Below are 25263 nucleotides of genomic sequence, written 5' to 3'. Positions count from 1 at the left end.
CAACCAACATTCGCAGTGAATTATTCAAAAAGGTTAATGTCCAAACCAAGAAAGAAAACAAGTATTTTAACTATCCAATACCCTAAAAATCAAGTCAGTCTATTTCTGTAATTAACATAAAAATTGGAAATTGTTCCACAAAGTGAACCCAACACAATGTATCTGAAAGACTGTCAGTAAAAAGTAAGCATCCACATCTCACAGCCAGGCCGTATTCCTCTGTTCCCATGGGTGCATTAGAGTTGACTTCTCTATCTGTATTAAGCAATCCACTTGCAAGGCATGGCGAACATCCATTTTAGGGTCAGAATGCTACAGGCAATCACTAGCAAAGGTAGCCAAGTAGTACACTCCAGAATCCATCAACTGTAAACACATTATACAAATTACAATGCTAGGGAATTGACCAGATCATGCCCTTACACCTTTTACTAAACTGTGCACTTTTCCCTCAGGTTGGAGGTCGCAGTCTATTTGTCCATCCATAAAACCCCTAATGACTGACACTATGAGTCAGTGGAAAAAGACACTCCCAGAGAAAATGTCCTTCAATCAAACTCCAAAGTTAAAGCCATCAGACAAGTACGACCAGAGAGTGGTGATTAATGCTGTGTTTAGGGCCATGCACTATTTATTTTATTTTATGGGGTTCCTTCGCAGGGGATAAACTTCTTTTTCCAGCCCCTGCTGCCTAGTTGTGAAAGGCCGCACAGTGCCTCCCCAGACAGTTCAAAGAGGGAACATTACTAGGTATGACTTATTAAATATGTGAAACGGCTGCCAGTTCAGTGCCGCAGAGCAAATTAACGCATGCTACTTAGGCCTGTTAGGACTTAAGGTAAAACCTTGAAAGATTAAAAACTATAATTTGAGATCAAAGTATAATTCATGTGACTCTCAATTAATTGGTATCATTACCAATTCATCAAGCCTTCTGCACATTCAACATGTAGCTCACTGGCATCAAGAGATAGTAATGAAATGATTGTATACCATATTTTGCATTGAGTCCATAGACAGTATTGTTTAAGAGGACTTTTATATGTTGATTATAAGAACACATGGCAGAAACCCAACGGTTGCAACTGGTTCCCACCATTTTGGCCAGTCACATGTATTCCACGCTGTGGCAGGAGTATAGATGGACTGTTAGATCATTTCTGCCTCAGATTCTAGTAACAAACGGACTTTGGAGTTAGGATCCAACAAAGGAGTGGCTGCAGCAGGTGTTGTCAGTTTACAGAAACACAGGGAGCTGAATACAGCGCTTTCTAGGGGTCAGACCCCAAGTGGTTTAAAAAATGGGCATGTTGTTCAGCTAAAGACAACCCTAAAAAATGTGAAGCACACATTAAGATGGAATCCTCCACATTGTCATGCAGATGGATGTCTCGGATAATGGAAGATTGGTCATCTTCCTCTGTTGTACCAGGACACAGGACCCCCTCATTCCCTCTCCTCTAGCCTCCCTCTGATTTTTCAGTTCCCATTGTGCGCACCAAAAAATCCTTCAAAAACCCGAATTGGGATACATTTTGAAAATCTATCTTATTCCAAACGTGTAATCTAAATATCTTTCTCCTGATGTTCTCATCTGTTTGTCAAACCCTCCTCTGTGTCCAGGCTGTCATGTCATGTCTTACAAAAAAAAAAAATAATAATAATAATAATGGACAGCCATTTCTGAAGTCAACAGACCTGTCTTGTATCTTGAACATCCGGTCTACCAACTATATTCTCTAGCCTGTGTTTCTCTACGTCTGCCTGTATGGTTCTGCGCCCAACTAGAAGAACTGAACTGTCAACGCCAGAGTGAGACACACCATCAATAATTTTGGAGGGGCACTTTGACCTGTGTCTGTTTCATGTATTAGGTGTGGGAAAGAGTTGTATTTCTTGACAGGGAAGACATTACTTACGCGCTAGAGCAATCTCCCCCACTTTTTGTAACTCCAGTCTGAAAGCCCAAGTCGAGAAGACGTTCTTTCTCTTTGCTTCCCTCGCACTCGCACGATTAGATGGTTTTTAGCTCGGGTCCTGATGCACTTGTGCAAGGTACTTGGATGGCTTTCCGGGCCGAATGACAAGAGTTTTTTTTCGTACCCGATTACCTACGCATAACCTGACAAAAGATGTTCATTGTCCCAGAGCTTCACTTGGAACATGACATGTTAATGGCAGTTTGAGGCCTAAGCCCACTCTCGGTCTGAACCTGCAGGAAGAAATGGCCATTTTGGTTTCAATATCCTGTGGCGTGCTATCAAAACAAAAGGCACATGACATTCGGTATTATTGCAACCTACCCCATTATATAGCCATCCCTGCTGTCAGTGTGCATTTTACACAATTCATAAATTAGGGAATCAACAGAGAGCATACAAGAGAAAGAGTGTGAGAGACAGTGAAAATGGGAGTGATTTGTAGAAGTCAATGGGTGTAAAGTGGCATTTTTGAGGAGCATGCATGCAGTGTTGAGGTAGCAAAAGAGGAGAGAACAGTGGGCAACACTAAGACCACCTTGTTTTCCACTGAGTACATGCAACGTATCTCACAATATTTCAGTTGGATGATCTATTATCTGCCCTGCAACAAACACACACACACACACACACGTTAGAACATATTTATGAAAAGAAAATTATGCCTACCCATATGGAAAGCATGGTTTCCCTGATCTGCCTCGTTGTAACAAATTGGATTCTGACGAGTAGAAGGACAAGGATGAGTAGAGGCTAATCTGGCCACTCAGTTCGCTCACTGCTGCATACAAAAAGCCAAGAAAAACATAAAGGTAAGAACGTTACAGTTAAGAGGTATACTTCCTTTCTGGTAATGTTGGCAAACGGAAGGCTGTGCTTTTAATAGGGCAGTGAATGTGGTTTGGTAGTGACCCAAACAGCGAAGCATAGCAGTGCAACATTAAGGGAATGTTCACTCAATGGTCTATACAAATAGACATACTTCAATATAACACAGCATCTTCAAAATAACAAAAAAGAAATAAACTTCACAAACCCCACCACTGCGGAAACAAGAGAGTAAACGCACACACAGCACAATGCATCACTCTGACTAATGAATCAAGGTATGTGAGGCAAAATGAAACCAAATGAAAACCACCATGTTTTAAAAAAAATAATATGTTTCTTAGATGCAAATAGAGATGAATGACCTAACCTGTCCCTAAGCCCTAAAACTAGACAAGGGTACAGTTAATCGGCAATAGTACCTTCTTGTGGTGCTTGGCAGTTAGACAGCATTGAGCCAGGCATCAAGCTGTTGTGCAAGGGGGACAAATCAAGTTAGAGGACGGTGCATTGTAGAAAATCCAAGCATAGAGCGGGTGTTGGGTGGGTTGGATACAGGAGCTCAGGAGTTAGAAGGCTCACTCAAGCGATATAGGTCGGAATTCGTACCAGGGTTGGTTCAAAGTTGAACTGGTTTAAGACGGTTGTACCTTCTGGTTAGGATCAATGAGAGATGCTACAGCTCGTATCAGGTCCAGTATTGAAGTGGAGACCTTGATATAACAGTATGCAGTTCCATGAGGTGGCTGTTCAAGGCTGAGCATTATCAAGTCATTTGGCAGCAGCCAGGATGAAGTTGGCAAGTAATGACTATGGTATGAGTCGAGAGCCGGCAAAGAGCAGTTGATTTGGGGTGGGCAGGTGCTGGGCTCAGAGAGGAATGGTCAGTCAAGTTGGAACGATCCATGCAAGAGTTTGAGGGAAGCAGCTGCGTTGTTCCAGATGACGATCAGGTGTTGAGCTGGGTCCAGGCAAATGTATGTTATGGTTCAAAATGGTGCTTGAATGGGTGTGGATCGTGAGGACCATTAGTGTCGGTTCAATCATCCAATTAATAACAAGGTTGCTGGTGAGTGGATGCACAGATAGGTTTGAATGGTTCGAGGCTGCTTTTGAAGAACCTTGTTCAAAGGAGTCCCCCAGGGCCTGGTTGACTTTCAAGAAGGATCACATCTGCAACAAAGATCTTCTGGTTTGAGCTGAGGCAATGACTCACTCAGCTGATGTAGTGAGGCAGTTATTTTTTTCAAACATGCAGCAAATAATTTCGAGGTACTAGAGAGATAAAGACAGTGTTGGCGAGTCCTGTAGGTTTGAAGGTTTCAAATTGGGCTTGAATCAAAGGTCGAAGTAGTTTGACTAGAGAACACTGGATTCCTGGCTGTCTTGGTCCTCTGGTTGATGTGAGTCCCTATCCCGTGGCTCAAGCATAAGTGTTGTTCCTTGATCACATTTTCCCAAGCACTAGGGAGGCTGGTCTACAATTGCAGGTGTGCTATAACACAGTGAGGTGCTGGGTACTGTTGTGACTGGCTGAGATACAGGTCTTCTCCCAGCAGCAGGTCACCCCCAATATTCCCTCGAGAGGCAGAGCTCGCCTGTGCTTTGGACACTCACTCTTCAATTCACTGGCCGGGGACTTTGGAGGGATCAAAAGAGGTGCAACAAAATCTTCTTGAAGGGTTGAAGTCTAAAAGAAGATTCAAATAAGTGTTGGACAAAAGCTAGCCCATTTTAGGTGTCCAATACCTGTTCTTGAAAGAAGTGGACTTTACCCTTCTGATCTCATACCCAAAGTGCTTTGTGCGAGAGGAAGTGGGGGGACTGGAAGGGTAGGAGAAACAAGATGGTAAAAAACTCCTTCAACTGTAGAAAGCTCTTCCTGTCTACACTTATCCCATCCCTTCCCTTCACAAAAAGATCATAAACTTTCAGCAATGTAGCACCTTGGCATGACGCCAAGACATGTGTACATGGGTGTGACATTTGATTAATGTTCTCAGGCCAGCTTCCTGTGGAGTGGCTGTACTTGAGAAAGGATGTTACCTGTCCTTACAAAGGAACATAGAGTGTAATCCCCCATGCTACATTCTAGCAAGTTAGGCAAGATCCAGCCTGTCTGACAAGAATACACATAACCCTTTCACAGCTGAACTGGGCCTGCATAGCTGACACAAGCGTGAAATCAGTTTGATGTGGCTTCAATGCTTATGAGCAGCACCATGCACATTTCCCTATCTAAGGCTAGGCTTCTATTTATAGTTTACCCTACCACCAGCCTGGGCCACTCATAATCATGATATTTTTCAGATTGTGTGCATAAATGCCACCCTGTGGTGCAGTGACCTTGGCTGTCATCTCAGCTGTCAAAAGGGCAACTGTGACCTGAACATGCGCTGTGCCAATGTAGGGCAGGCACTGCAATCAGGATACTGATGAAGAAGTGCACATGTGTACACTCTGCTTTTAGATTGGGGCCTATGAAAGGGAAATCTGATCAGCAAATTACCCTTTGAAAGATGGAATTAATTGCATCATTGCATAAAATTAATAAAAAATAAAAAAGCCAGGGATTCTACACACTTGCCAATTGGCAGTCTCTCACATGTGCCCCAGGAAAAGAGGTTGAGAACCACCTGTTTAAAGGTGCAGTTGCTCTTCCAGGTAAGAAAATAACTGGGTGCCATTTGCACTAGCATGGTGATATCCAGGTTTGGGCAGCATGTCCATTTGAACACTCTGCAGGGTGCATGTACAATGCCACAGTTCAGGATTTCTCTCAATCATTTTCCAGATTTTCTCTGATTACATCAGCTGCCTGTGAAGGGAAGTGATAGGCTGGTTAGCAACTTCTGAGCTCAGCTGCACTAAGTCTACTCCAATTTCAGTTTTACAAGTGTTTGGCTATTATTTACCTGACCATAGTCTGTAAATTCTCGAACTGATGTACTACGCAAAACAGCCTCCCAGTGCTGGAAGGGTGTTTGGCAGGCAGAAGCTGACTTCACTTTTGTGTCTGCGCAGACACAGGCTGGTTATGTGGTCCCCTGTCAGCTGTGACTCCTTGAGCGGATCCCACCTGAGAGAAGTTACCTTTCCTCTCACAACACCACCCAAACACAGATAGTGGATATAAGGGGGTCTGGTGTGCCTCTCTGGTGATGTTGGTGCCTAGGCAAGTTGGACACAGTGCACAGTTCCTATTTATAAATCTGCACAGCGATTGCAAAAACAATTTGACCACTGAGGGTATGAGGATCTGGGTGTCATTTGCATAATTCGTGTAGGTGACACCCCGATCTTCCAAGTCATCAACAGATCTTTAGTGAATGCATTGTACATTGTGGGCCATACACATGAACCTTGGAACTCCGCAGGAAATGGGGACAGGGTCAGCTGCTGCTGATGTGGAAAGGACCCTCATGGATCTGTTGTTAAGGAAGGATTGAATCCAGGTTGTTGCTTCTGTTGAAAAATTGGCTGCTGTGGAAAGGTGTTTACACATCACCTTATGATCAACCAGAACAAAGGCGGCCGACAGATCTAACAGAAGCAAAAGGGCTGATTTCCCTTTGTCTTTTAGAACGTCAGTCTGGATCTTTAGGTCAATCAAGGCAGCTTCAGTGCTGTGTTGGGGCCTAAAGCCAGATTGATGAAGTCCTAGTAGTTTGTTCGTTTCCAGATCATGTTGTATCTGATTGTAAGCAGCTTTATTGATGATCTTTAATAAGAAAGGGACCGTTGTGAAATGAGTAGGTATGCTGGGGTCCAGAGAAGGTTTTCTTTAATAGAGAGAGTACCCATGAGCTCTTCAAGTTAGTAGGTACAGTGCAAGTGCGCAAGGAAGTATTGATTAGTGTGGTGATGAAGGGAGCAAGTACACTCGCTGCTTCCTTTATGATGGTAGCTGGGGAGGAATCGCCTTGACAGTTGGAAGGTTTAAGTGGGGCTATAATTCTTTGCACTTCTTGGGGCACCACTGGGTTGAATTTAAAGTGTTGAGTCAATTTGGGTAAAGTGGGTCTCTGAGTCTGAGTCTTAGTTTGGGATGGCAAACTAAGTTTTTTGGCAGCTATTTTGTTTTGGGGCACATACATTTTGTTGACTAGGTCCTCTTGAATTTTGGTGCACCAGTTTTTGTCCTTAATGCAGTTGTCTGTCGGGGGAAGAAGTTTTGTGTTCTCTTAGAATAGTAAAGAGTTCTCTGGTGTTGGAACTAGCTTTCCCGATTCTGTCGTTATAGGTGTCTCGTAAGACTAGGAGGATTTCTTTTTTGTTTTCGGCTGAGATTTTTAGGAGGATATTTGTGTTGGCTGTCGAGGGGTTATTTTTCCATATGTTTTCAAATTTTCCTTTTTTCGTTTCTAAGTTTGGGGGTGAACCAGGTGTTCAGATGTGCTGTGGGTTTACTTTTTCACATTTTTAGATGTGCAATGTTGTCTAAGGCTAATGTGATGCTGTGTAGAGATCAACTAGTTCAGCAGGATCAGTAGAGGCAGGTCGAGGTTCAATCAGAGGTTATATATGTGGCAAGGGTATATCCAGTGTAATGTTTTTCTTATTCCTGGTGGGAATGGGTGGACCAATCAAGTACTCTCTGGTAGGGAGTATACAGTCTTGCAACTTGAATGATAGTAAAAAGTGGTCAGTCCAGGAGTGGGGTTCAGTGCAGGTTATAATAGTTGCACAATTAAGGTCTGCTACCCAGTCTAGAATTCTTCGTTGTTTCATGAGTAGGAAGGAGGGCTCTCTGAGTGAAGCCTAATTCAGTTGACGAGGAGGCCAGTGATGTTGCAGCTTGGTCAGCGGGGTCATTGAGACCTAGGTTAAAGTGGCCAAGAAGAAGGATTTGCGACAAGGGTTTAGTGTTGGTGGAGGATAGGGTGTTGATATCTTCTTCAAAGGAGCCTATAGGTCCAGGTGGTCTGTAAATTAGATGCATTGTAATGGTGCACAAGTTGGTAAGGGGAAGTTTCACTGTCAGTAGTTCACATGACGTGATAGATTCATGGGGTATAGTTCTGAGTCCTAGTGTGGCTTTGGCCATAAATCCAAAACCACCACCTCTGGATGACTCTCTATCAGATTTGGGGACAGTGTAGTTATCCGGTGTCGCAATGAGGAGGGAAGGGCCAGGTGCAGCATGCAGCCAGGTCTCGGGTATAGCTAGGAAGTCAAGTTTTTTTCTATAATCAGATCAGCAATGTCATTAGCATGGGCCGGCAAGGATTTGGCATTAATCAGGACTTCAAGAATAACATTGGGAGTACTGTGCGGTACTGTGGGCTGAAGGTTAGTTGTGATCGCTGTAGAATTGGTCCTGTTGTAGATTTTATGTTTTGTCAGAGAGACTTTTATAGGGTCTTGAGAGTGGGTATTTGGGGGGGGTGTGGCTATCGGTACTCTATATGATTTACCAAGTCTACTGCAAAGCCTGGCATTTCTTGTAGAAAATTAGCATGGTCTTGAAGAGATGGGAAGGGAGGGGATGTGAGATAGCCGTAAATCGGTGTTACAAGATATAGTACCTTCTGTAACACTCTGTCGGAAGCTGTGGATGTTAGGGGTGGGACCTAGTAAGAGTTGTCGAGGGGCCCTGGGAGGTAGGGTGGTCTGCAGTGGTTTGAGATGAGGGAGAAATGGGGTTGGTTTGATTCTGTTGGTAAGAATCAGAGGGGGAATTTGGTTGGCTTCATGTAGGATTCGATATGGGGGTTTGTCGCCATCTTCGGAAGGCAGTTGGGCTTCTGAGTCTGTACACAGATACTTGTGAGACAATAAGGCTGGCTGGTTAGGACACTTGCGAGGATGACCAAGGTATGAAGGATACATAGAGCTAGGGCACAATTGTGTCTGGTGAAGGCTTGCATACTAGAAGGGTCACAATGAATCAGGCACATTTCAGTCAATGTTGGTTAGGCTACTCAGTAAATAACATAAGGCAGATAGCAGGCCCCTTATGCTAATGCGTGGGAAGCACGAAAGCACAAGTCGACTAACAAGTTGCAGTCACTGTTATTTTGTGCTACTCAGTGAATGACATATGAGGTGATCAGGCACAGTGTATTAAAGCATAGGCTCACAGGTAGAGTAGAAAGTACAGTATGTCACGCATTTGTCAGAGAGAAGTACATTTTGGACGAAAAAAAGCACATACTTCCTCAATGAGGATATGTGTTGGATAGCGTATGCCATGCAAGTCTGGATGATTAGCAGTTACACTTTACTGCAAACATGGGTAAATTAGCCTGTGCCGGACGGCTAAAGGAATGAGAAGCTACTAGGGATCCATTATGTTATAACGCTGTATGGGGCACTTATGAATGCGTGCAAGTGCAAACAGTATAATGTTCTAAATCCAACTGCATGGCACATTTATTTGGAAGTTGACCTTCTCTGATAAGGCAGCACAGCATAGTGTGTTAGAATAGCATTGGCATTTAGCTACATTTGCTATAGATTCGGTACAGCATTTATCTGCAAGTAGGTCAGTAATCAGTGCAAGGATCATTAAAAATAATGTACCGCTAGGTAGTGATGGTGTGGTGGAAAATTTGTTTGAACATACAGCAAAGTGGTTGGAGGTTGTAGAGAGCAAAAAGGCAGCGATGCAGGGTCCTGTAATTTAGAAGGCAATGAATCAGGCTTGAATCATGGTTCAAAGTAGTTCAACTGGAGAATGCAGGATTCCTGGATAGCTTGGGCTACTGCTTGCTGTGAGACCCAATCTGGGGGGTTCAAGGATAAATTGTGGTCCTTGTTCTCATTTTCCCAAGCACTAGGGAGGTTGCAGGTGTCGTACGACAAAGTGAGGTCCTGGATACCATTGTGGCTGACAGAGAGGGCGGATTTGGCAGTCCTTTTCTTATTATTCCAGGCAAACACTAATCTCAGGAGTCAGGACGAACTACCCTCAAGAGTGCAACGCATCAACGCCTCCAGATGGGTCATTCTAGCCAACTGATTTCTCCATTCAGGGAAATGCAAGATAGCATCATACAGAGAACCAGAGGAACCATGTGGCTGTGAGTAATGTGGTACACAAATTTCAATAGCACACACTGCACTCCGACAGCAACCCTGCTGCCACACAAGACAGGCTGGTACAACAGAAGACGCTTATACAACACATGGCAAATTACAGCCATATAAGGAAGGGGAAGATCTGGGGAATTTGTTTCTCAGTTTTAAAAGATTGACCCATAGGTTTCACTGGGAAGATGAGTTGATAGCATGTTACTTGTCCACCTTGTTGAAATAAGAATTCTGAAACTCCTATCAGCTATTAAATCCTTGGGGACAACTTTTGATGAAATAAATCAAGGATGACTAAAGAGAGTGGGGAAAACTGATCATTTCTATAAACAAAAACATAGAAATATTAAAATGCACCCAGATGAAACCCTGGTGGAACTAGGAGCCTGAGTACAATACACCCAAACTCTATTGTTAGGGAAAAATATTATCAGAAGTACTGGAAAGACTTGCCAAAGAACAGTTTGTAAAATCATTACCTCGATATCTATAAAAAGCAGTTCTTCAGCTCAGTAGACCCAGTCTAATATTGGCTAAATAAACAGTGCAGAATCATGCAGCAGAGGCCAAAAGACATTTAAAAGCCCTCCAAAGAGGTGAAGAACCCATAAAAGAACCGAGAGGATTTTCCCGTTCCCCTTTCCATACCAAGGACAGAAACCAAAACTCCTACAAACCCATAGTGAGAGACCTAAGAAAGGGAGAAAGAAAGTCTATGGTAACCAGAGAAAAGGGATTGGTGAAACCAGAAGAAAGATGAACCCCAAGACCCACCTCCATGGTATGCTTCTCGTGCAGGCAATCAGGACATTTTGCCTAACAATGCCCTTCTAACAAGAAAGAGGAACCACATAGATTGGTTATATGGTGGGAAATGATTGGGAGGAATGTGACTGCCCCGAAGAAGACATAGAGTCTGCTAGCGATATCTTTTCTACAAGTACTCCCTTTAAAACTCATGACTCCACTCTAGTAACTGGAATACTGGTTAAAGCCCTAATTGATTCAGGGAGTAAACAGACAGCAATAAGATCTCATCTAAAATCAGCCAGAGACCATAAAAGGGGAACCCAAATAAAAATGACAAGTGTCTGTGGAAATGAGGAAATATATCATAAAACCCCAATTACCATCCGAGTTCAAAGGGAATCAACAGGGATTAATGCTGCTGTTGTTCCAGAGTTACCATAATAAACATTAATTTGCACAGACTGTCCCAGCTTTGAGACCATACAAAGAAATTCTAACAAAACACCCCTTCTAACTCCCATTTTGATTTGTGTAAATAATAGGGTTTTGATTCAGAAGGCCCTGTTTGGAGATGTGATGATGATGTGACTGCACCCTAAAGAAAGTAGTGTGAGTAAAATGTGTACAAATATGAATATATACAGGGAAAGAATAGTAATAAAAAAAGAAATATCAAAAGTGCTGATAACCCTAATGATTATCTTAATGCACAGAAATAATTGCTGTCTTTCAAGCCTATGTCTTCCATTATGTATATGTTTCATATGATATGACTGGACCCTAAGAGAATTACTGTAAAAAAAAAACTTGAGGGATAACTCTACTAATATAGTACCTTTTCAATTGTTATTTCCTGCCTCCTACTGAAGAAAACCATGTGCCCTAGATATGTCAGTAAAGGAATAAAGGGTGAGCCAGACATGTGATGTCATCAGTGATGTCATCAATGACATTTGTGATGTCATCTTTGATGTCCTGGGTGTTAATCTTAGCAGTGCACAGTGGTGGCATGAGTTATGGTTGTTTAACTTACAATAAATGGCGAATTTCAGGGGTTTTTCGGTTTTACTTGGAACCATAATGTCCCTTTAACAAAGTTTTTTTACTGAATTTCATAGGTTTTTAGTAGCACAGCTTAACAATAATCAGGCCGATTCATGGAACTATGTGCGCTGAAAATTTCCACGCAAGCGTGCGAAAGCGTGCGAATCGCAGCGCAAGTGCGAAAATCGCAGCGAAACCCACGCACAGCGATTCATGGAAGTCCGTGCGCGTATAAATCCATGGATGTGCGCTAAAATCCTGCGTGGTGCACGCTGGCGCACACATCTTCAAACAGCGTGCGCTACGCGCACAGCAAAAGCACACATAGCGCAGCGCACACAACAAAAGTAGGCGTAACACGGGGTGAAACACACGGAAAGGGGAACAACGTGTGAAAATGTGGGCATCACGGGGGACGTACAGGAGGCAAATGCGCGGAACGCCCACACGAGTGCCTACAACACGTATTGATGGAATCGAACGGGGGTAATGCGTGCACCAAAAAAGACGCGCTAATCCAGAAACACGTACGCCAGCAGGAAGCAGGCGTACGTGGATCCGCCAGCATAAAAGTGCATGCAAACAGCAAACAAGCTCAGACGCTAAGATGAATATACGGTTCCTTGCAGCAGTGGTCGTGGGATATCGCAGGAGGAGGAGGAGGATAGTCAGGCCGAGAATTTTTACACCCAGAACCAGCCTTTTTGGGATGCCTGATGACCAGGTGTATGGAAGGTACAGGTTTCCACCTTACATAATATTCAACCTGGTGAGTGAGTGGGATGATGACCTCACATCACCCACCCTGTGCTCCCAAGCACTGAGCCCCCTGGAAAAGGTGCTTAATGTACTGCACTTCTTGGCCACTGGATCATTTCAGCGGACAAGTGCTATAGTTGGGGGGGGTGTCACAGGCCACGCAGTCACGCTGCCTACACCAGGTGTTGGCCATCATGACTGCACGCCCATCAGTCTGCAGGCACATATACCTGCCCAGAGCACCTGCAGTAAGACAGGCTGTCGTCCAGGATTTCTACAGGATGGCACAATTCCCCAAAGTGCTATGTGCCATTGATTGCACCCATGTGGCTCTATGTCCCCCCAGAGCACATCTATAGAAACCGCCACCACTGGCATTCCATCAACGTGCAGGTAGTATGTGATGCCAAGGGAATCATCACCTCAGTATATGCCAACTATCCAGGGTCCACCCATGACAGTTTCATTTACAGAATGTCAACCATAAACTGGGACCTAGAATCTGGGCGGCATGGCGATACATGGCTGCTTGGTGAGTATAATTGCCACTGCACATGCATGCATGTCAGATACTGAGCAATATCACAACCCCACTAATGATACCCATCACCACGTCCCCAGGGGACAGTGCCTACCCTCTGAGCACCCACATGATGACGCCAATTCGGAACCCCACCACACCACCCGAGGTAAGATACAACAAAGCCCATATTGCAAACCCGGGCATAGTGGAGCGCACATTCGGAGTGCTCAAGTCATGCTTTCGCTCCCTTGACCGCTCTGGTGGGCAGCTGATATACCCTCCCCCAGTAGTGTGCAGGGTCATAGTGGCAGCATGTGTCCTGCACAACGTTGCAACCTGCCGGTGGACATGGTGGTGCCCCCACATCCCCAACCACATGCACAGCCGCTGCGCATGGGAGGGGAAATGGCATGTGGTGAGGCAGCCTGTACGCAGCTGGTGGCTAATTACTTCACCTAAAATCACACCCCTGTGGAGTGCACACAGCCCTGGCACATACCAGCTGACAATCAATGATGATGACATAAGGGACAGTCAACTGTCACAACCATACCAGCCTGAGATTGGTCACCTGGAAGTGTTACATTGTGTGCATCCCTACCTACCGAAACACCACCAATGCTGTGTCATAATAAGACATACATCTATGCTGCTAAATTGATTACCCCCTTGCAAAATACAACATGAAAACAGCGCCATGTCACCCAACCCCTCCCCAGCTCCGCCACCCAACACACCATGGCATGTAATGCAATGTAAAAGCAAACAAAGCAATACACAAGACCTGACACAAGTGTCACAAAGTACACTGTCCCAAATGGAAACTGCCGACAGACAATATGCTCCCAGTAATCAATAACAAACAGCACACATGAACAAATACTTACCACCAACACAATACAGCAACACACCATGAAACATTGCAAAAACATGACAGTACTAAGTCAAAGTAGTGGTAGTCTTACAACCTGAATAAGCCAGCACGTTGACCCCTTCCAGCTGTAGAGTGTTGCTGCCACGCAAATGTGTCAGTGTACTGCATACAGCATGAACTCCATCTGCAAAGGAGACGGCCTTGTGAAGACATGAGGAAGGAACCTGCAAATTAGGAGGAAGACATGGATGCACAAGGACATATCAATACACCATGCAGTGTACAATACAACAAAAATACCCACTAGGGATGTCCACACAGTATTGACTACAGACTGCCCACACAGCTCATGGGAGCCCTATGTCACTCTGTAAGTCACTGTCACTTGGTCACACCCTTTGAAAGCCCATGGAAATGGGAAGCAGGAGGGGTGTGTGTGTCACAAACCCAAGCATCTAACCCAAAATCAGACAAGCCTGCATGTGCCCAGCCGGAATGCAGTGGATGCCCACGGGAGCCACACAAGGCAACACACTGTTAAAAAAAAAAAAAAAATGGCCATGTGGGGGCTAAGGGGGGGGGGGCACCCAGGAGGTTCGAGGACAGGGTGCACACCAACACCCACCTGCGTGGATGTTGCAACAAAAAAAAAATACCTCCATGGGCTCATGGCCTGCACAGCTATGCCATTGTGGGAGAACTACTGTCGCTCTCTTCACCCTCTGCTGTTGCATCAGGAGGTGGTGGCACTATGGGAGGCAGCCCACGCAAAGCCCTGTTATGGTCCTCCATGGCAGCAAGCATGCGGGTCTGGAAGGTCTGATTCTGGAGGTTTAAAGTGAAGAGATCCGATGCAGCACCGCACGGGTTGATTGCACTTTTGCACGCATAGCCACACGTGATGCCCGGATCTCCTCATGTGTTGTCTGCAGCTCAGCTGAGAGCGAACGTGTGAGCTGCTCCAGCTGCTGTTCTGCCCTAACATTTCAGAAAGCCTCAAGTTCAAGTAGACTCTGCCTGAGGTTATGGAGTTCTGATATGGATTCGTGCAGAGTCTCCAGTGCCGCCCGTCGGACCCTGTTCGATGCCAACATGTCTTCCCTATGTGATTGGCAAATGGAGTCTGTTGCCTGCTGTTGTTGCTCCATCTGCCTTTCAGGGGGGATAATGGAAGTGGCCACCCTCTCCATTGCCTGAGCCATCATTTCTACTGATGCTGCCTGTTAGGTTGCCATACAGTACATGGAGTACATGGAGTTTTCCCATACAGTATTGCCTTGTGGCGCATGGCCACCGCATCGGTGGGCACCACACCTGTTCGGGGCAAGGCGATCTGCACCTTGCTGTGCTGGCACTGCCTGAGGCTGCAGGACTGCATTTCCCCTCTGGCCCAGGAACAGGATCAGTTGGTGTGGAGTGTGACTCTGCATCCATAACCACCAAAGGCGGACCTACCAACACTCACATCCCCATAGAGGTTTCTACCCCTTGTGCAGGTGGGTTGGACAGAACAGAACCCTACCAGAAGCACTGACCTGCGACAGCACATAAGTCTCATCATCCGACTCAGCACATGAATAGAGGTCTGGGGAGCTGCACCCAGAGACACCCCTTGACAGTATGCTCTGCAGTACCAAAGTGTTTTCACCCACCACCACACCACGTCCCCCACTGGTGCTTGGTCGTGGCTGAGAATCCTCCTGGGTCTGCACCATCCCCTGAACCTCACCAGCATCAAGTGCGTTGTCACCTGCAAAAACATGAAATACAAGAAATGGAAACAGGCATGAGCACCATAGCACACACATAGGCCTAACAAGACAGAGATCCTGTACATGGTTTACACATGTCCCACATGACTATGACGCTGGCATGCATGCACTGTCAATGAGTTTGAAGGGGAGTCAAAAAGGCAGACAATGAGGACACCAAGATGGAAAAGCAACACATTCGCAACATGTTGTGTAGCACTGGCATCACACATCAGCCTGTGAGTGGCATGTCCAATACACATACATGACACATGCCAGCACACATATGTCATGTAGCAGAGCCATGGTAAATTAGACAACTACAGCGATATACCTGATATAAATTCAGGTTCTCCATCTATCAAGATGGGGTCGTGTGGTTTGGTTAATCTTGTTCCTGGTTGAACTGGTTTTAAAAGTGAAACATGGAAGACAGGATGAATTTGCATATTAGATGGTAATTCCAATTTGACCGCCACCGGGTTGATAATGGCCTTAATGGTGTAAGGTCCCAAATATCTAGGGTTAAACATCTGAGTTCCCTTCAGAGGATCAGTTGGTGTGGAGTGTGACCCTGCATCCATAACCACCAAAGGCGGACCTACCAACACTCACATCCCCATAGAGTTTTCTACCCCTTGTGCAGGTGGGTTGGACAGAACAGAACCCTACCAGAAGCACTGACCTGCGACAGCACATAAGTCTCATCATCCGACTCAGTACATGAATAGAGGTCTGGGGAGCTGCACCCAGAGACACCCCTTGACAGTATGCTCTGCAGTACCAAAGTGTTTTCACCCACCACCACACCACGTCCACCACAGGTGCTTGGTCGTGGCTGAGAATCCTCCTGGGTCTGCACCATCCCCTGAACCTCACCAGCATCAAGTGCGTTGTCACCTGCAAAAACATGAAATACAAGAAATGGAAACAGGCATGAACACCATAGCACACACATAGGCCTAACAAGACAGCGATCCTGTACATGGTTTACACATGTCCCACATGACTATGACGCTGGCATGCATGCACTGTCAATGAGTTTGAAGGGGAGTCAAAAAGGCAGACAATGAGGACACCAAGATGGAAAAGCAACACATTTGCAACATGTTGTGTATCACTGGCATCACACATCAGCCTGTGAGTGGCATGTCCAATGCACATACATGACACATGCCAGCACACATATGTCATGGAGCAGAGCCATGGTAAATTAGACAACTACAGCAATATACCTGATATAAATTCAGGTTCTCCATCTATCAAGATGGGGTTGTGTGGTTTGGTTAATCTTGTTCCTGGTTGAACTGGTTTTAAAAGTGAAACATGGAAGACAGGATGAATTTGCATATTAGATGGTAATTCCAATTTGACCGCCACCGGGTTGATAATGGCCTTAATGGTGTAAGGTCCCAAATATCTAGGGTTAAACATCTGAGTTCCCTTCAGAGGTATGTGTTTTGTAGCCAGCCAAACTTGATCCCCAATCAGGTATTTTGGAGTTTCACTTCTATGTTGATCAGCATTTTTCTTATATTTCTCTTTTGCTTGTTTCAAATGTTCTATTGCCTCCTTAAAGGCTTGTGTAATAGTAGAGTGCAAATGAATAACTGCGGGCATTTCTAAGTGCTGAGGCGAATCTAGTTCTGAGGTTCGGAGGTAATGTCCATATATGATATGAAAGGGGCTTTGTCCGGTTCCAAAATGTACTGAGTTATTGTATGCATACTCGGAAATCCATAAAATATCTTTCCAATTACTTTCGGTCTGGTGTAGCATGCAACGTACGTACTGTTCAAGGGTCTGGTTGGTCCTCTCCGTCTGACCATCCATCTGGGGATGGTGACTGGTTGATAGTCTCACGTCGAATTTGCGCTAATTGACAACATTTCTTCCAAAATTGTGAAATTAATTGACTACCTCGGTCAGAGACCAATACGGAAGGAAATCCGTGCATTCGAACAATGTTCTCGAGGAACTCCTTGGCCAGAATTGAAGCAGAAGGTAATCCCTTTAAAGGAATAAAGTGGGCCATCTTGGAAAAAAGATCCACAATAACTAGAATGGTGTTAATTCCATTACATGGAGGTAGATCTGTAATAAAGTCTAAAGATAAGGTGTGCCATGGTGTAGGTGGAACATCCAAAGGTTGTAAAAGGCCAGCTGGTTTTTTCTTTGGACTTTTGTTTTGGGCGCAAATGCCACAAGACATTACAAATGACTTTACGTCTTTTCGCCAGGTGGGCCACCAGAATTGCCTCTTAATTTTAGCTTCAGTTTTTGCGATACCTGTGTGCCCTTCCATCAGGGTGTCATGATAATTGGAGATGTCTAGTTCTTGTAGTTCCTTGTGTGGTAGAAATAGTCGCCCTTGATAATAAGGTAGGTCATTGATGACTGAGTAGTCCGTGCCTTTCTTTACCCAGTCCTGCAGGGCTGTTGAAACGAAGAGTTGTTGGATTTTTACATGAATATCCTCTAGTGTCTGTAGAGTAGTTATGCCAAGAATTCTTTGTTCTGAAATTATAGGCACCGGTTCCGGGTTTGCTTATGCTTCTCCCATTCCTATTCGGGATAAGGCATCTGCCTTGCCGTTTTTACAGCCTGTTCGATAAGTGATCACAAAATCGAACTCGGCAAAGAACAATGCCCATCGAAGTTGGCGCGATGATTGGGCTTTGGCTGTTTTTAAATACTGCAAGTTCCGGTGATCGGTGATTACAGTGATGGTATGCCTGGCACCGAGAAGATAATCCCGCCAAGGCTTGAACGTGGATTTGATGGCTAATAACTCTTTATTGGTAACCGCATAGTTTAACTCGGGTGCCGAGAACTTTCTGGACCAAAATGCTACTGGGTGAAGTTGAGCGGTTTCGGGATCCTTCTGGAACAGGATAGCTTCCATGGCTAAACTGGATGCATCAGTTTCAACTATGCATGGAAGTTCAGGGCGGGGATGCTTTAAGACAGGTGCAGTCATGAATTTTGCTTTCAGCTCGTGGAAGGCCTTTTCAGCCTCTTCGGTCCACAAGAAGCCTTTGTTTTTTTGCAAAAGTGCTGTGATGGGGTATACAACATGTGAGAATTAATCTGCGGTAGAAATTAGCAAATCCGAGCATGCTTTATACCCGTTAAAATGAACTGGGTGATGGCCACTTGAGAATTGTGTCCACCTTTCGAGAGTCCATTCGGACTCCTTTTGGAGTCAGGATAAATCCAAGGAATTCAACTTCCGTAGTATGAAAAACACATTTTTCCAATTTTGCATATAACTTGTGTTGACGTAGTTTCTCAAGGACTGCACGCACATGTTTAACATGGTCTGATTCTGAGGAGGAGTACACTAGAATATTGTCTATGTATACGACAACACAGACGTCAATGAGTTCACGAAGGACATCGTTCATAGAATACTGGAAGTCTGCTGGTGCATTGCACAACCCGAAGGGCATCACCTGATATTCAAATAATCTGTACTTGGTGCAAAAGGCAGTTTTCCATTTGTCGCCTTTCTTTACACGTACCAGATGATATGCCCCTCGGAGATCCAATTTAGTGTAGATGCAAGCATCCTTTACTTGGTCTAGTAATTCGGGGATCAGAGGCAATGGGTATCGGTTCTTCACCGTAATCTGATTTAATGCCTGGTAGTCTATGTATGTTCTGAGGTCACCTTCCTTTTTAGGCATGAATAACAAAGCTGAGGATGCAGGGGACTTGGATGGACGAATAAAGCCATTAGCAAGGTATTGGTCCAAGTATTTTCATAGGTGAAGGTTTTAGGCAGAAACCTGTGCAGTTCCCTCTGGGACCACCGCAAAAAGTTTAAGACTACAGGAGATAGCAGTAAACCCAATTGGTAGCAGTCTGCACCACCCAGATTTACCTGGTAGCTGTGGCTGAGCAGTCAGACTTCTCTCAAGACGAGTTAGGCAGTATATAGAGTATACAAGATAGGGCAATTTACACAGTAGAACAAGCAGACACGGATCAGAGCTTGGGTGTAAAGATATATAATTATTTATTTAAAAACACATCTATGAAAAACACACTGGCACTAATATAGCAAACAACTTCAATCACAGTTACTATAAGTATATATCAATCCCATAACAATATTTCGAGAAGTCTAGGTTCAAAGACACCACTTATTTGCAGACAGAGGTGAGTGCTTAACCTAGATGGCACTCTAGTATTCGTTAGAAAGGGAGAGAAAAAGGCAGGGTATTAAACCAACTCAGTACCAACACTTTTACGAAGCAAATGCAAGGCAAGCAAGGCAGGGTCTACTGTAGATCACAAAGTTCAGAGGCTAGGCCCACTCGGAGAGAGGCAAGGCGGTATGTCCCAAAAGTATCACTGTGGAAATGCACTTCAAGTCTTTGTAGCAAAATGTCACAGAAAGGTTGGACCAGTTTTAGAACAAAGTTAAGAAGGTCTGGAGGCGACCCAGTGGAAAGGTAAGGATTTAAGACACCTCAAACTAACCGTCACAAGGGAAGCCAGGCGGACACAGTACCTTGAAAGTGGAGAGACAGCTCCGGCGGGGGCAGGTGTTCCTGGTGATGGATGCAAGTCGGGGCTTTGCCAGAAGAAGAGGTGATCTCGTTGTAGAGGAAAGTTGAAGATCGTTGCACCTCCAGGGAAGAGACCAGCCGTGGAGTGCTCAGTCACAAGGCACCACCTTTTGGTCGCGGTACAGTGGTTAATGGCTATCCAGTTGCCGGGGTGCTCAGCATGGGCAATTCGACCACTAGACGTCATGGAAGCGAAGAAAAAGCAAGCTACTGGTTGTTCCCACCAGTCAAAGGGAAGAAGACTCTCCAGCAGGGAGATCTCCTCGGTCGTTGGGAAGTGGTGAGTCGGTTCAGCAGGGCTCCACTGGTGGTGTTGTCGTTACAGGTCGGCTCATCTTCTCCCTCGTCGGATTCTTAGGTCCTGTGGCGACTTCTGAAGTTCCATTCCCCAAAGCCCTGCTTTTATGCAGAAAACCCCCATTCATTCAGCCTAGCTGTCAATCAAACATGCTAAGTGGTGAGCAGGGCGGCTCACCACTTGGGCCAATCACACCAGAGTGCGGCTTGAGTTGGCAAGGCAACTCAGTCCAGGGTGCCTAAACCCCCTCCTACACCCCCTGTGATACCCAGACAGAATGGCACCACTCTGGAGGGCTTCTGTGCAGAAGCCCGCCAAAAGTGGAACAAAGGGCTCAACCTTTGGTTTTGGAGTTACAGAGGCGAACACATACGCCATTTTAAAAACCGAGTTCTGGCAGAAAATACCATCCGGTGAGTTCCTTTTTACTTTAATAAACCGGCGGTATGACCGAGGCTACATAGAAAAAGTATTAGCCTCGAACAATGGGAAAATCCCATAGGAATATATTCACGGTCGAATATAAAAAGTAGTATCCACTGGCACCAGCCAAAACTCGACGAGGGGGGACGGGACAGTGCCCCCTCGAATAACAGACCCAGGGGTAATCGAATTACCCCTACCAGTACGTTCACAATAGGATGGTTTGTACTGGTTATGTTAGTAAATTTAGGTCTAGTAAAGCCACTGGTGACTTTACATGCCCTGGCAGACAGTAGTCAGTCCCAGGGTATGGAGTCTATGGTGGGGGTCACCTAGGACACCCCAGTGTTACGGCACGGAGGGTGCTGTGTAACACACATAGCAAAACACATGAGACCCTATTGAGTAAAAGACCCCATAGCCCATAGAAAACATTAACATTCAAAGAAATACCACAAATCATGTCCAAGAGTGGGAGAAAAAGAGTCTCACCCTTGGCAAGATGAAAAAAACAAACTCCAGAAATCCAGCAAAGCTGCTGGGGGACTCACTAGGTTAGGAAATTCAGCCTAAACAGAGAATTCCCCCTAACACTCGCCCCCCCCACACTAAGGGACAGGAGGATTTAATCCACTCCTGGATGAATCTCATACCTCTAGTCGATGACATACATCCTAGAGAGACCATCAGCATTTTGGTGGTGACACCCTGACCTGTGCTCAATGGTGAAATCAAACCCTTGCAGGCAGATTGACCATCTCAGTAGTTTTGGGTTTTCCCCTTTCATTTGCATTAACCATCTCAAGGGTTGGTGGTCAGTCTGAATGACAAAAGTAGAACCATACAAGTATGGCCTAAACTTCTTCAGAGCCCACACAATAGCAAAGCACTCTTTCGATTGTTGCCCACCTTGTTTCAGGATCCTTCAGCTTGCAGCTGATGAAGCAAACGGGGTGCTCCCTACCTTTCCCATCCAGTTGACTGAGTACTGCACCTATTCCTACATTTGAAGCATCTGTCTGCACAATGAAAGTTTGGTGGTAATCAGGAGCTCTGAGTACTGGGGCTTGGCAAAGAGCCTTTTTCCTGTTTTCAAAGGCTCCTCATTCCATCTAACCTTCTTAGGGAATTTTGGAGAGGAGATGACATTCAGAGGAGAAGCTATGGTCCCATAGTTCTCAATGAAATTCCTGTAATACCCGGTGAGACCTAAGAAGGCTCTCACCTGGGTCTGAGTAGTAGGTGTTGTCCAATTTTGCACAGCTTCAATCTTACTGAGCAAAGGCCTTATTTCTCCACCTCCTACCTCATGTCCAAGATAGACTACCTTACTCTGTCCAATTTGGCCTTTACTCGCCTTTATGGTCAGTTTGGCTCATCCAAGAGCCTGCAAAACATATCTTAGGTGGTCTACATGTTCTTCCCAGGAATTGCTGAACACTGCTATGTCATCCAAGTATGCCATGCAGAAGTCCTCCATCCCATTGAGAACCTGATTTACCATCCGTTGAAATGTAGCAGGTGCATTTTTCAATTCAAAAGGCATTACCTTAAACTGGTATAAGCCAACTGGGGTAGAAAATGCAGTTTTCTCCTTGGCATGGTCTGTCAGGGCTATTTGCCAATAGCCTGACGTCAAGTCAAATGTGATGAGGAACTTGGCTGAACCAAGTCTATCCACCAACTCATCTGTTCTTGGCAAAGGGTGGGCATCAGTCTTGGTGACTGCATTAAGAGCTCTATAGTCCACGCAGAATCTAAGTTCCTTAGATCCTGCCTTTGGTACTAACACAACTGGGCTAGACCATGGACTAGTAGAGGGCTCTATTACCCCGAGATCAAGCATCTTGCTGACCTCACCTTTGATGTGGGTTCTTACATTTTCTGACATTCTGTATCCTCTGCTTTTGACTGGCAGACAGTCACCAGTGAGTATGCCATGCTGGCCCCAAGGGGTCAAGCCTGGTGAAAGTGAGAACAGAGAGGCAAACTGATTCAACATAGATTTGCACTCTTCTTGTTTCTCGGGTGTCAGATTTGATGAGAGATTTACTCCTTCAATCTTTTCGTCTAAAGGTAAGCCTCTGAGGAGATCAGGAAGAGCTTCACTCTCTTCTTCTTCCTCTGATGATGCTAGAAGCAACACTCCTACATCAGGTCTTGAGACATACACTTTGAGTCTGTTGGTGTGGAAGACTGTTGGAGCCTCCTTGGGATTGCCCAAGTCCACCAGATAGTTGACCTCTCCAAGATTACCCACAACTCTGAAGGGTCCCATCCATTTGTCTTGCAAGGCCCTCTGCCTTGTTGGGATCATAACGAGAACTAGCTGGTCTTGAGTGAACTCAACCATGTTAGCCTTTTGATCATGCCAGTGCTTAACCAAGGCTTGTCCAGCTTTCAAGTTATCACTTGCTTCTGCCATCATGTGTGAGAGTCTCCTCCGGAGACCTATCACATAGTCAGTCACTCTGACTGGCTTGGGGGAAGGAGCACTCTCCTACCCCTCCTTAATCAGGGCCAATGGACCTCTGACGGGATGACCATAGAGAAGCTCAAAGGGAGAATAACCTACTCCCTCCTGAGGGACTTCTCTATAAGCAAAGAGAAGGCATGGCAGTAGAAGATCCCACTTTCGTTTAAGGGGGTCCTCTAAAGTGCCTATCATGCTCTTCATGGTTCAGTTGAACCTTTCAACCAACCCATTGGTTTGTGGGTGGTAAGCTGTTGAGAACTTGTAAGTAACTCCACAGGTTTTCCACATGGCTTTCATATAGTGGGACATAAAGTTTGACCCCCTGTCAGAGATTACTTCCTTAGGAAACCCAGCCCTGGTAAACATACCAAGGAGGGCCTTAGCCACAGCCAGAGCTGTAACAGTCCTCATAGGAATGGCAACAGGATACCTTGTAGCATGATCTACTACAACAAGTATAAACCTATTGCCTGAGGAGGTTGGAGGATCAAGGGGACCAACAATGTCAATCCCTACTCTCTCAAATGGGACTCCCACAACGGGGAGAGGCACTAACGGTGCCACATTCTTGGAGCCAACCTTACCAGAGGTCTGGCAGGTGTGGCAGCTCCTGTAGTGTTTTTTTCTACTTCGACCCCCATCTTTGGCCAATAAAAGTAGAGAGAGAGCCTTTCCTTAGTCTTCTTGAAACTCAAGTGACCAGCCGAATCTCGTGGGCTAACTGCAAGAACTGTTGTCTGTTCTCTTGGGGTACTACAAGTCATTTGTAGTCTCCTGGTTCAGACTCTGTCGGTTCACTGTAGAAGAGGCCATCTTCCCAGACCAACCTGTATTTCCCAGGCTCTTGCCCTTCAGCCTGAGCTTCTGCCTGGTGGGGAAGACCTTCCAGAGTTGGACATTCTCTCTGTCCCTTACTGAAGTCTGCCCTGTTGGGTCCACCTTCTGCCAGTAAAGACTGCAGCTCAGGATGGTCAACAAGATCCAGATCTCCAATGAGTTCCTGGCCTTCCATTAGCTCTTCCTCAGAGTCTACCACACAGGGTTGTACCACCCTCTCAGCCTCAGCTGGAGGGGGAGTTACTGGTGTAACTTTGGACAACCGAGGGGAAGTCCTTGTTGGCTGCACTGAAGTGCTGGCTGCTGGTTCCTGTTTAGAAGTTTTAGGTTTCCCTTTCACTTCTGACTTCTTTGAGACAGCAGCAGACAAATCCAGTGGAGCAGGAGCGATATCCTTCTTCATCATCTCCTCGGGAGTACCTCTCATGGTTCTCTCCCTTGCAGGTCTGGTTAGCTCCTGTAACCGTTTACTAGGAGGTCTGGGGGTATGAGACACAACTCTAAGAGTTTTTAAATCGTTACCCAACAGAACTCGTCCTGGTACCTCACTTTGTATGCTGACAGGTCTCATCACAGTCATGTCATTACACTGGATGAGAACTGGTAATTGGGGAAGCATCTGCACAGGCCCTCCAGTGAACTTGGTGAGGCGTTTGGGTGCCTTAGCAACATCCTCAGCCTGAAAAAAAGATTTATCCACCACGGTTATGCTGGCCCCAGTGTCCCTAATGGCAGGAGTCTCCTGACCATTCACCTGGACACTGTCCTTATAATACTCTTTAGTATTATCTGGGATAGAATTATAGACATCTAAATTCTATTGTTCCCACAAACCCAGAGACACTAAAGAAACACTGGCTGAGACTCCAATGGGTTCATCAGCCAGCAGTAGAAAGTTTCCACTTGCCCTTGGGACTTCCTCCTCTGGAGCGAAGGCTAAGGAGACAAGCTGGACCCTTGAAGGTTTACCCTTGCATCTGGGATCTCTTTTCACATGGTCAGTAGAGCCAAAAACAAAGCATTTACCAAATGCTTTCTGTAATGGTGGCTTGTTCTGGCCTCCCTCTGGTTTGACACCAGAAGGTATAATATTCTGCTGTGGTTTTCCT

Source organism: Ambystoma mexicanum, chromosome 7q, assembly GCF_040938575.1.
Source record: "Ambystoma mexicanum isolate Mex_15411 chromosome 7q, UKY_AmexF1_1, whole genome shotgun sequence".
NCBI classification, from domain to species: Eukaryota; Metazoa; Chordata; class Amphibia; order Caudata; family Ambystomatidae; genus Ambystoma; species Ambystoma mexicanum.
This window is presented reverse-complemented; position numbering follows the sequence as displayed.